Source organism: Nomascus leucogenys, chromosome X, assembly GCF_006542625.1.
Source record: "Nomascus leucogenys isolate Asia chromosome X, Asia_NLE_v1, whole genome shotgun sequence".
In the NCBI taxonomy this organism is placed as follows: Eukaryota; Metazoa; Chordata; class Mammalia; order Primates; family Hylobatidae; genus Nomascus; species Nomascus leucogenys.
Window position 1 is genome coordinate 129,190,702 of NC_044406.1, and position 12,957 is coordinate 129,203,658.

At 35.6% G+C, this 12,957-nt stretch overlaps 1 pseudogene; it reads left to right on the forward strand.

Annotated features, from left to right (window-relative positions):
• The first annotated feature begins 886 nt into the window (after positions 1-886).
• Positions 887-1,387, forward strand: LOC100604912 (annotated as a pseudogene).
• The last annotated feature ends 11,570 nt before the right edge of the window (positions 1,388-12,957 follow it).

The window sequence follows — 12,957 nt, forward strand, 5'->3', positions numbered from 1 at the left end:
TGCTTTTTTATTCTTGAAACTTCTACTTATGTAGTTCATCACATCAAGAGAAAAGGAAGCAAAACCATATGATCATCTTGGTAGATTCCAATGAGGCATATGTAAAAAGAATTTGTATCTCTCCCTCATATAATATAGTTAATGAAAAACATAAATATTCTTAGATTCATATGATGAATCATATCTATCTAAAATTTACTTATGAAGTAAATACTACAACTTAAAGATGGAATATAAAATGTTCTTATTAAATTCTAGAGAAACAATACAGTTCCTATCATCTCTAAAATTTAACTTTGTAAGTTATATTTATTATAGAAAAAATAAAAATTCTCAAAAAAGACAAAAATGTTCTCAAATAATATGATGTTCAATCCGGAAAATTTAAGAAAAATGACTTTTTTTTTTTTTTGAAATGGAGTCTTGCTCTGTCGCCCAGGCTGGAGTGCAGTGGTGCGATCTTGGCTCACTGCAAGCTCTGCCTCCTGGGTTCACACCATTCTCCTGCCTCAGCCTCCCCGAGTAGCTGGGACTACGGGCGCCCGCCACCACTCCCGGCTAATTTTTTGTATTTTTAGTAGAGACGGGGTTTCACCGTGTTAGTCAGGATGGTCTCGATCTCCTGACCTCCTGATCCGCCCGCCTTGGCCTCCCAAAGTGCTGGGATTATAGGCGTGAGCCACCGCGCCCGGCCGAAAAATGACTTGACTTTAGTTTCAAACTACGAGATGGTTCATTAACATGGTGAGATTAAAAATGGTTTTAAAATCCCATGCACATATATTTCCTACATAGCTGTTTAATACATGATTAAATAATATTACATTTTAAGTAGAAATACAAGTATAAAGTACTGGACGAGACCGGAGGCCGAACTCAGGTTCTGATGTCCAGGCTGCCCCACAGGATCATCAAGGAAACTTTCAGCGTTTGCTGGCAGAGCCAGTTCCTGGCATCAAAGCAGAACCAGATGAGAGCAACGCCCGTTATTTTCATGTGGTCATTGCTGGCCTTCAGGATTCCCCCTTTGAGGGAGGGACTTTTAAACTTGAACTATTACTTGCAGAAGAATACCCAATGGCAGCCCCTCAAGTACGTTTCATGACCAAAATTTATCATCCAAATGTGGACAAGTTGGAAAGAATATGTTTAGATATTTTGAAAGATAAGTGGTCCCCAGCCCCGCAGATCCGCACAGTTCTGCTATCGATCCAGGCCTTGTTAAGTGCTCCCAATCCAGACGATCCATTAGCAAATGATGTAGCGGAGCAGTGGACGACCAACGAAGCCCAAGCCATTGAAACAGCTAGCGCATGGACTAGGCTATATGCCATGAATAATATTTAAATTGATCCAATCATTAAGTGTGTATCACTTCTCCTGTTCTGCCAAGATTTCTTCCTTTTTGCTTGCACTTAATGGACATAGTCTTAGAAACATTACAGAATATAAAAACCCAGACATCTTCAGTTATTTGGTGATTAAATGTACATTAGCAAATCTGTGTCTTGTCCTGATTCACTGTCATAAAGCATGAGCAGAGGCTAGACGTATCATCCGGATTGTTGTGAAACGTTTAAACGCAGTGGTCCCTCCCTGCTTTTATTCATTTCCCCCATCCTGGTTTAAGTATAAAGCACCGTGAATGAAGGTAGTTGGCAGGTTAGCTGCAAGGCTGTGGGTGTTTTTCTTTATTTTATTTTTTTGAGGGGGGGAGGTAGTTTTATTTTAATTTTATGGGCTCCTTTCCCCGCCTTTTTGGTGATCTAATTGGATTGGTTAAAAGCGGCTAACCAGTTCTTTTTTTTTTTTTTTATGCTTTAGGTTTTAGGGTACATGTGCACAATGTGCAGGTTTGTTACATATGTATCCATGTGCCGTGTTGGTGTGCTGCACCCATTAACTCGTCATTTAGCATTAGGTATATCTCCTAATGGTGTCCAAATATGCTCTCTAGCCAAGTCTAACTTTATTTAGACATTGTAGATGGACAAGCTTGATTGTTTGAACCAAAATGGGAACATTAAACAAGCATCACAGCCCTCACTAATAACATTGTGACTTTGCTGTCAAGTGTAGAGTCCTCCCTTCAAAAAAAGCTTGTGACCATTTTGTATGGCTTGTCTGGAAACTTATGTAAATCTTATGTTTTACGAAAATATTTTTTGTTATTCTAAAAAAAAGTATAAAGTGCTAAATAATTATAAGAAATGTGAAGTACATAAGGAATAAAAATGATTTAATGATAAATGAATTGAGTAAATGGAGAAAATTGTTTGAGGTTGAAAAGACTGAATGTAATAAAAATATCTGTTAGAAAAAGCTAAAAGCAATGACAGGCAGGGAAAAAATTATATGCAACAAATATAGAAGGTAAAATATACTTAATATATAAAGAGTTCTTATTAATAAGAAAGAGTTCTTGTCAGTAATACAAATTCTCCAAGAATACATGTGTTATATTGCTTTACAACATCCTTATATTATTATTCCCATTGTACAGATAAGAAACTGAGCCACTTTAGAGTTCATTAACGTGCCTTAGATTTCTCAGAAAGTTAGTGGTAGTCTAGGTATCCAAATCCTCATCTGCCTGAGTTAAGAGCTCCTCTCTATTGTACTATAAGTCAACATTTGTTAATTTATTAATATTATAACTGAGCCTGATTCTTCCTGTACTTCTGCACTCGCTGTAAATTAACCATTTTACAGGATAATGCCTCTCTCAACACTAAAATCTTTATAATTAATCTATTCATGTAGCCATGCATTTTAATACATTAGAATCCCAAAGCCCTGCAATCGATTTTTTATATTTTATTTTACAATAGCTAATAATTAAGTTGATCAAATAATTATTTGTTGAGTTGCTAGTATATGACATATATTAGCCTAGGTATTAGGAGGCTGAACAAAAAATAGACAAAGATCTCTTTCCTCATGAAGTTTTATATTCTAGTGGGAGTGAGATAGACAATAAACATAAGAGGCAAGATCATTATATAAAATATTAAAAGGACAAAGAGGTGTGGGGAATAATTAAGTTAGGTAAAAAGAATAGATGGTGATGAAGGTTGTCGTGTGTGTGTGTGTGCACGCACATGCACTATTTTAAATAGTTTGATTAAGGCAGACCTAGGTGATATGGAAAATTACTGGACAAAGATTCAAAGAGTTTGAGGGAGATATCCATGAGGATATCTGGAGTTAGAGCGTTTCAGATAGAGGGATGAGGCAGTTCCTGAGATGAGAGCATTTCTACCATGATACAGAAAGAACAAGGCTCATGTGGTTGGAAAAATAAAAAAAAGTGAGCGAGAAGAGAGAGGAATCAAAGATGAGGTTCCAAAGCTAATGGAATTTTAGATCCTGTAGAGCTCTGTAGCACATGGAAAGTACTTGGTCTTCTATTTTGCATGAAAGTCATTAATCCATCGGATGGTATGAGCTGAGGAATGATATGAACTGATTTAAAACAGAGTCACTCTGGCTGCTGCTTGTGAATCGATTGCCTGGGGGTGTGTGGAGGGGGAAGAAAATGTAAACTTTTAGATTAGGTGGGTCTCAAAATAATTCCGTGAAAAAACAGAGTAATGATCTAGCTCTAGCCTATAGGTGTGGATTGACACTCAATGAAGAAAAAAAAAAGAAACTTATTTATGATTATCCCATATATATATATCTCACATATGTATCAAAATAACAGAAACTAGGCAAAATTCATCACAAAATCAGACATGCAGTTTTGTTGTGGTCTTCAATATCTTTTACATGATTGCATTTTATTACATAAAAATGTATTTTCACCAGAAAATTATTTACCTTGTAACGAATGTTATTTGAAACTCTAGAAAAAGTGTAGCTATTTAGATATTTAGGCACTTCGAAAGCATACTGATAATAAGGAATACTTTATCATCATTAAGAGACATTAGTACACATATACATGGTTCAAGAAGCAGGGCTAAGCATATGCTATGTAAAAGAAGCAAAAAGACTCTTATTTTAAAATACTGGTAAAATAATTTGACACTAGTTCTAGTGTCAAACTATTCTGAATTTGTCCTTGAGTAAATTATTTAAGTTCACTGAACTTCAGTTTCTTTATCTGTAAAAAGTAAAGATAATACCAGCTGCGAGGAGTTACTGTGAAAAGTAGATAAAGTAATGTATTAAATATATAGCTGCTAGTACAGAGTAGGAACTGAAGAACTGATGGTTTCCTCCCCCTTCACTGGGCCTCACCAATCAGTTGAGGAAACAGAGTATAAATACTACATGTAAATCATAAAACATAGCAATCAGCATAGACAAAGAGTCATGTGAATGGTATTGGTAACTGATACAACAAGAGTTCAGAGGAAATTTTTTAGGACTGGCGTCAAAAGATGCTTCTTGGGGAACACAGGCTTTGGTCCAGAAATTAAAGGAAAAATATTAGAAAAATAGAAACACGTTGGTATGATCTTCCAAATGCAACCCATTTATTTAATAGGCAGGATTTGGTGGAGATCCAAACCAGAAAGCTTATTCTTTATCACCACAATTTAATACATAAAACAACTCTGCTGGATCTTCCTTTACTGTCTTCTTGATCTCATGGGGGATTTTATAGTCTTTCCAGCCACATTTGTTTAATTAGAATATCCTCATTTTAGAGGTAATTATATGTATTTATTTTTTATTTTAATGTTTATAGATTTAGGGGTTTTGATACATAGACACATTGCATAGTAGTGAAGTATGTGCTTTTAATGTAACCATCATGCAAACAGTATACATTGTACTAATTAGGTTATTTCTCATCCCTCAGGTTTCTCCTACCCTCTCACCTTTCCAAGCCTCTATTATTCCTCTCTGTGTCCATATGTACACAATATTGAGCTTTGATTTATAAGTGAGAAAATGCAACATTTGACCTACTGTTTCTGAATTATTTTACTTAAAATAATGGCCTCTAGTTCCATTTATATTGCTACAAAAGACACAATTGCATTCTTTTTTATGGCTGAGTAATATTACATGATGTGTGTGTATATATACATATACATATACATATACATATATATATCTGTGTGTGTATATAAAATTTTCTTTTTCCAATCATCCATTGATGGACGTTTATTTTGATTCCATATCTTTGCTATTGTGAATAGTGTTGTGGTAAACATATGAGTGCCAGTATCTTTTCCATATAATGATTTCTTTTCCTTTATGTAGATGCCCAGTAGTGAGATTGTTAGGTGGAATGGTAGTTCTATTTTTAGTTCTTAGAGAAATTTCCATACTGTTTTCAATGGATGTACTTCACCACCAACAGTGTGTGAGTCTTTCCTTTTATTTGCATCCTCTTCAACATCTGTTATTTTTTGACTTTTTAATTATAGCCAATCTGACTGGTGTAAATGAAATCTCTTTATGATTTTAATTTCCCATTTTTCTGCTAATTAGAGATGTTGAGCATTTTTTTATATGCTCGTTGGCCATTTGCATGTCTTCTTTTGCAAAGTGTTCTGTTGCGGGAAGTCAGCGACCCCGAATGGAGGGACTGGCTGGAGCTGCAGCACAGGAACATAAATTGTGAAGATTTCATCTTAATATGGACATTTATCAGTTCCCAAATAATACTTATATAATTTCTTATGCCGGTCTTTACTTTAATCTCTTAATCCTGTTATCTTTGTAAGCTGAGGATGTACGTCACCTCAGGACCACTGTGATAATTGTGTTAACTGTACAAATTGATTGTAAAACATGTGTGTTTGAACAATATGAAATCAGTGCACCTTGAAAAAGAACAGAATAACAGCGATTTTTATGGAACAAGGGAAGACAACCATAAAGTCCAACTGCCTGCGGGGTCGGGCAAAAAGAGCCATATTTTTCTTCTTGAAGAGAGCCTATAAATGGATGTGCAAGTAGGAGAGATATTGCTAAATTCTTTTCCTAGCAAGGAATATTAATATTAATACCCTGGGAAAGGAATGCGTTCCTGGGGGTAGGTCTATAAATGGCTGCTCTGGGAATGTCTGTCTGGTACAGTTGAGATAAGGACTGAGATATGCCCTGGTCTCCTACAGTACCCTCAGGCTTACTAGGGTTGGGAAGACTCTGCCCTGGTAAATTTGTGGTCAGACTGGTTCTCTGCTCTTGAACCCTGTTTTCTTTTGTTTAAGATGTTTATCAAGACAATACATGCACTGCTGAACATTGACCCTTATCAGTGGTTCTGCTTTTGCCCTCTGTTCTATTCTCTCAGAGGCATATGATCTTTGTTAGACCCTTAGTAGTTCTGCTTTTTGTTCTTTGAAGCATATGATCTTTGTACCTACTACCTGTTCTTACACCACCTCCCCTTTTGAAACCCTTAACAAAAACTTGCGGGTCTGAGACTCAGGCGGGCATCACAGTCCTACCAATATGTGATGTTACCTCTGGCGGCCCAGCTGTAAAATTCCTCTCTTTATACTGTCTCTCTTTATTTCTCAGGGGCTGACGCTTATGGAAAATAGAAAGAACCTACATTGAAATATTGGGGGGGGGTTCCCCCAGTAGTGTTCGTTCATGTTCATTACCTACATTTTAATGGGGTCATTTGTTTTGTTGTTGTTGTTGTTGTTGCTATTTTTAGTTACTCGTAGGTTCTCGATATTAGTCCTCTGTTGGACATATAGTTTACATTTTATTTTTTCCATTTTGTAGGTTGTCTATTCACGCTATTGTTTATTTTTCTATGCAGAAACTTTTTAGTTTAGTTAAGTGCCATTTTTCTATTTTTGTTTTTGTTTTATTCACCTTTCAGGTCTTAGTCATGAATTATTTGCCTAGACCAATGTCCAGAAGAGTTTTTCCTATTTTTTTTCTAAAATTTTTATGGTTTCAGGTCTTACATTTATGTTTTAATCTATGTTTAGTTAATTTTTGTATATGGTGAGATACATAGGTTCAGTTTTATTCTTCGGGATTTGGCTATTAGATCTTCCCTGCACCATTTATTGAAAAGGGCGTCCTTTCCCCAGTGTATGTTTTTGTCAACTTTGTTGATCAGTTGGCTGTAGGCCTGTGGCTTTATTTATAGGTTCTCTATTATGTTCCATTGATCTATGTGTCTAATTGTATACCAGTACAGAAGTGTTTTGGTTACTATTTCCTTGTAGTATAATGTAAAGTCAGGTAATATGATGCCTCCAGCTTCGTTCTTTTTGCTTAAAATTGCTTTAGCTATTCAGGTTCTTTTTTGGTTTCATATTAATTTTATGACTATTTCTCTAATTCTGTGAAAAATGATGTTGGTATTTTGATAGAAATTGCATTGAATCTATAGATTGCTTTGGGAAGTATGGTCATTTTAACTATATTAATTCTTCCAATCCATGAGCATAGGATGTTTTTCCATTTGTTTGTGTCATCTAAAGTTTCTTTCATGAGTGTATTGTATACTGCCAGAATAAGCTTCATAAATGAAAGATAAATAAAGCATTTCCCAGATAAGCAAACACTGAAGATATTCGTCATCACTAGACTGATTCTGCAAGAAATGTTCAAAGAAGTTCCAAACATAAAAACAAGATGTCAACAGTCACCATCATAAAAACACACAAAAGTATAAAACTCACAGGTCTTATAAAAAATTACACAAAAGAAGCTACAGAACAACTAGATAATTAACATAATGACAGGAACAAAACCTCACAAATCAATATTAACTTTGAACATAAATGAATTAAATTCTCCACTTAAAAGGTACAGATTAACAGAATGAATTTTAAAAGAAAACATGATCTGACCCTATGCTACTTACAGGAGACACACCTTATTGATAGACACTTATAGAATGAAAGTAAAGAAAAGGGAAGAGATATTTCATGGAAATAGAAACAAAAAGCAAACAGAAGCACTGGATTTAAATTGGACTTTAGATCAAATGGAGCTAACAGACATTTATAGAGCATTCTGTACAACAACCATAGGATATACATTCTTCACATCAGCTCATGGAACGTTCTCCAAGGTGATAAACTGTATGTTAGGTCACAAAACAAGTATTAATAAATTTCAAACAATCAAAATCATACAAAGTATCTTCTTGGACCACAGTAGAATAAATTTTGAAATCAATTCGAAGAAGAACTCTTGGAAATTACACAAATACATGGAAAATAAACAACATACTCCTGAATGATTTTGTGGTCAATGACAAAATTAAGATGAACATTTAAATTAAAAAATAATAAAATATAATTCATTTGAAATGAATGAAAATGGAGGTACAACATACCAAAACAAAGAAGCACAGCCAAGAAGTGCTAAGAGGGAAGTTTATAACTTTAAATTCCTACATCGATAAAATAGAAAGATAAAAAATTAAAAACTAATGTCATACCTCGAGGAACTCAAAACACAAGAACGAAACAAACCCAAGAGAGCAGAAGAAAAGAAATAACAAAGATCAGACCAGAACTAAATAAAATTGAGGGCAAAATAAAAAATACAAAATGTCAGTGAAATGAAAGTTAATCTTTTGAAAACGTAAATTAAATTGACAGACTGCTAGCTAGACTAACCAAGAAGAGAGAAGATTCAAATAAGCACAAATGAGAAGTGCAAAAGGGAATACTGCAACCGATACCACAAAAATCATCAGAGACTGCTATGCATATTTCTATGGTTACATTTATTTATTTATTTATTTATTTATTTATTTATTTACTCACTCCATATGAAAACTTCATCATCATTCATTCAGTTACAATCATTATTCCCTACTCTCCAACCTACATTTATTCTGATGAGAGGTAGCATTACTACTCTGCGGCCTGTCAATATTTTTCTAGCCTCTCTAGTACCTATAGTGTCCACTTTAAGACACAGGAACTCTTTCCTACTGTTGGTGAAAGTGAAGCTGGTGCCTGTGAAGTTATTTCTGCTCGAGGTCTCAGGAGAAGGCTTTTAGATTTTTCGAGAAACAATAGAACAGCAGTTTCTGTGTCTACCCATATTCCAGGAGACATGGGTCAAGTTATAACTGTAACTAACACCACTTTGGTCATACGACATCAATGAGGGTCTACTGAACCTTCACATTTGGCTGAGGGTAAGGTAACTATGACAAGGGGTAATAAAATGGTATAGTACTCCTTATTATACTAATAGCCATCTTAAAAGAAATAACCGTTTCCTTTTATGAGCAATTTATTCTGAATGTCTTCATTTCTTTTAAGTGTTCTATAGCGGTCTGTCCATCAATTACCTTCACAATACTTGGTACTTGTCACCCACTATCCTAAGAAGACAGCAAAAATGTCTACTTTGGTGCTTAAACACATGAGGAAATGAAACAGAATGAATGAGTATTCAGGCATTTCTGATTTCTCTATTTGGGCAATGGAACTACCTCTAAAGTTCCCAATGGGTTATTTATATCATATTTCAAAAAGTTGCTATGGTTCTTTTTCCTGCAAATCTTCTGTTGATTATTCATTCTTTCTTAGAGTATTTATGGTGTACCTACTGTGTGGCAAGCTTGGTGCCCCATGATGGGGCTACACTAGGGTATCTAGGGTCTCGAAATCAAGTAGGAAAGCAAAATATAAACGATTAAGTCTCTCCCAGAGTAAGGAAGAGGGTGAAAGAAATGCTACAGTAATACAAAATATAGGTTAATTAAGCCTACTGAAGCAGTCAAAAAAATCTTCAGCACTCAGTAAGACTGACACCTAAGGTCAAACTTCAAGGAACTGACACTTCTCTTTATGTAATATTACTCCTCTGAAGTTCCTGATATTTCCCTTGATGTGAATAAAAGCTATGTTTTATGAAAAAAGTTTCATTCATCATTTTCTCTTTTTTTTTTAGGTTCTCATGAGCACGTCATTTCCAAGAATTCCTTTTTTTCATATTTTTATCTATTTAGTCTATTTATGTTCTCAGTTTTCTATCTTTAATTAGTTCAATTTCTGGGCCTGTAGTGAAGTTAATTATATTGAGAATCTGTAAAACATATGGTTAGAAAAAAAGTTGCAGTAACAAGGAGTGACTTACTCCCCACTGCTGAATAAAGGCAACTGGTTGAATTTAAGTGTTCAGCAGACAGAAATACCTACTTCATACGTAATGAGATGCTACAGAGAATGTCAAAGGCAGTGGGGAAAAAAAATGCAATCACTTGCTGCTGAATTCCGTGGATTCAACTTTAGGCTTGGAATGTTACTTTGAAGCACATGATACGAAGATTGCAGACTTCCCTTAAAAAACACATTTTGAGCAGCTACATTTAGAATAGTCAATAGTACTAGCAAGTGAATGGTAAATGAATTCTAGAGACGTTCTTTACAAATTGAGATTGTATTCCTAACGCAATGATAAATTCATATGTGTTTGGCAGGGGTTCGTAAAGTATTGCTTCTTTCGTTTGTGGTTAGGAACGGGGCTCAGGCACTTTTTAATTCACTACCTAAGGCTGAGAGCTAGCTTTTATCCCCGGTCTTCTTACAATTCAAACTCTCACTAGTGCCTCCATCTATCATCTGCCCCCAAAATGTCCCAGACTGATGTTGAGGGCTCTGGCTGGTCTCCAACAAGTAATTGAGAGTATAGAAAATAGAGGATGTAGAAATTACAGTGAATTTCAGGAAAAGGTGTTAAAATATTTTATTTAAAAGCCAAAAGTTATCTGCTCTTCAGAACATATTCCAAATGTAAGGTGTTATTCTGATAACACACTGAATTGAACATAGCGGACTATTTATGATCTGTTGTTTGTCTGCCACTTAGACCAGTCTTGTACATCTGTGAAAGAATAGAAGTTCAAAGCGTGAGAAATTTATTTTATAAACATTCATGGCTAGAATAGTAGAGCCTTGGCTATACAGGCAGATGGCAGGTATTGCTCTGACAGTTCTTTGGTACATGCCAGGCACTGTGCGAAATGATTCTGTATTAGTCTCTTCTCCCACTGCTATAAATGACTATCTAAGACGGGGTAATTTATGAAGAAAAGGGATTTAATTGACTCATAGTTCAGCAGACTGTACAGGAAGCATGGCTTGGAGGCATCAGGAAACTTACAATCATGGTGGACGGTAAAGGAGGAAGCAAGCAAGTCTCACCATGGCAGAGTAGAAGAGACAGAGAATGAAAGGGGAAGTGCTACACACTTTCAAACAACCAGGTCTTGTGAGTACTCTATCATGAGACAGAGAATGAAAGGCGAAGTGCTCCACACTTTCAAACAACCGGGTCTTGTGAGTACTCTATCATGAGACAGCGCTAGGGAGATGGTGCTAAACCATTAGAAACCACCCATAATCCAATCACCTCCCATCAGGCCCCACCTCCAACACTGGGGATCATAATTCAACATGAGATTTCGGTAGGGACACAAAGCCAAACCATATCAGCTTCACATGGGTTTTCTCATTTAATCTTTAAAGCAACCCTGTGATTGAGTCAGGGACTGTATTCGTTCCCATTTACAGAGGAAGAAAGAGGTTTGGAGTGTGCTGAATATTCTGCCTTTCCCTCCAGGTTCCCACTTCACCCTTCTCCACCTTGCTCTATGACTGCAAAGGCTGATTACTATGAACTGCATCACCTGGAGCTCTTGCTCTAAGGTTCAGATTAGGTTTGGCTTATAAGAGGCACCAGATGGAGATTAGAGGCAGGAGGAGTAAGAGGTCAAGATCTTTATTCCATTATTTCCTCCATTCTGGGTGTAGTTTGGTATTGACTGTGTTCCTCTACTGAATGCCACAGGGTCCTCTCAGGTGGCTCTCTCCATACATCCATAACCCCTGCAGGATTCTGGTGATTACGCCCTCATCTTGCCCTTTCAGGCCAAGGCATAATGCGGATTTTCTACTGTTTTTAACCAAGGACTTCAACAACATTTTATGGTAATCACATACTTTAACTCTATCCACGCATTTATAAATAACCTTTGTCTTAATTTCCTTTCAAATTCTCTTTTTGAGTGGCATCTGTTTTCTGCTGGACAAAGATCACACAGTTAGAATATTATCTCACCATTTTATTTAGGTGCTTTATTTAGGTTGTAAAAATGTTACATAAAATTTACCTTCTTATCCACTTTAAGTCTGTAGCTCAGTAGTGTTATCTATATTCTCATTGTTGTGAAACAGACCTCAAGAAGTTAGATTGCAAATCTAAAACTCTATACACGTTAAACAACTCTCCTTTTCCCTTTTTCCCCAGCCCTTAATAACCACAATTCCACTTTGTTTCTATGAATTTGACCACATTAGATACATCAATATTAGTACAACAATGTAGTATTTGTCTTTTGTAACTGGATTTTTCTGCTTAACATAATGTTCTCAAGATCTATTCATGTTGTAGCATGTGACAACCTTACTACATTTTTAAGGTTGACTAACACTCCATTTTATGTAATACAACATTTTGTTTATCCATTATTCTTGAATAACAAGACTGGGCATTTGTGTTGCTTACATCTCTTTGCTTTTGTGAATAGTATTGTTTTGAATGCTGGTATACAAATATCTGCTTGAGACCCTTCTTTCAATTCTTTGGGTTACATACCCAGAAGTGAGATTTCTGGATCATATGTTAATTTTATTTTTAATTTTTCAAAGAACTTCCTTACTTATTTTTCTATGGTGGTTGCAACATTTTCCACAGTGCTACCACAGTAGTAGCACTATTCCACCAACAGTACAAAAGGGAAGCAGTTATTTGACATCATTGCCAACACTTGTCATTTTCTATTTTTTTTAACAGTAGCAATTCTAAAGGGTATGAGGTGATACATCTTGTTGGTTTTAATTTATATTTCTCTCATGATTAGTGATGTTGACCATCTTTTCTTATGCTTGTTGGCCATTCATATATCATCTCTGGAGAAATGTCTATTCAAGTCCTTTGCCCATTTTAAAATCTGGCTACTATTTTGTTGTTGTTATTGAACTGTAGGAGTTC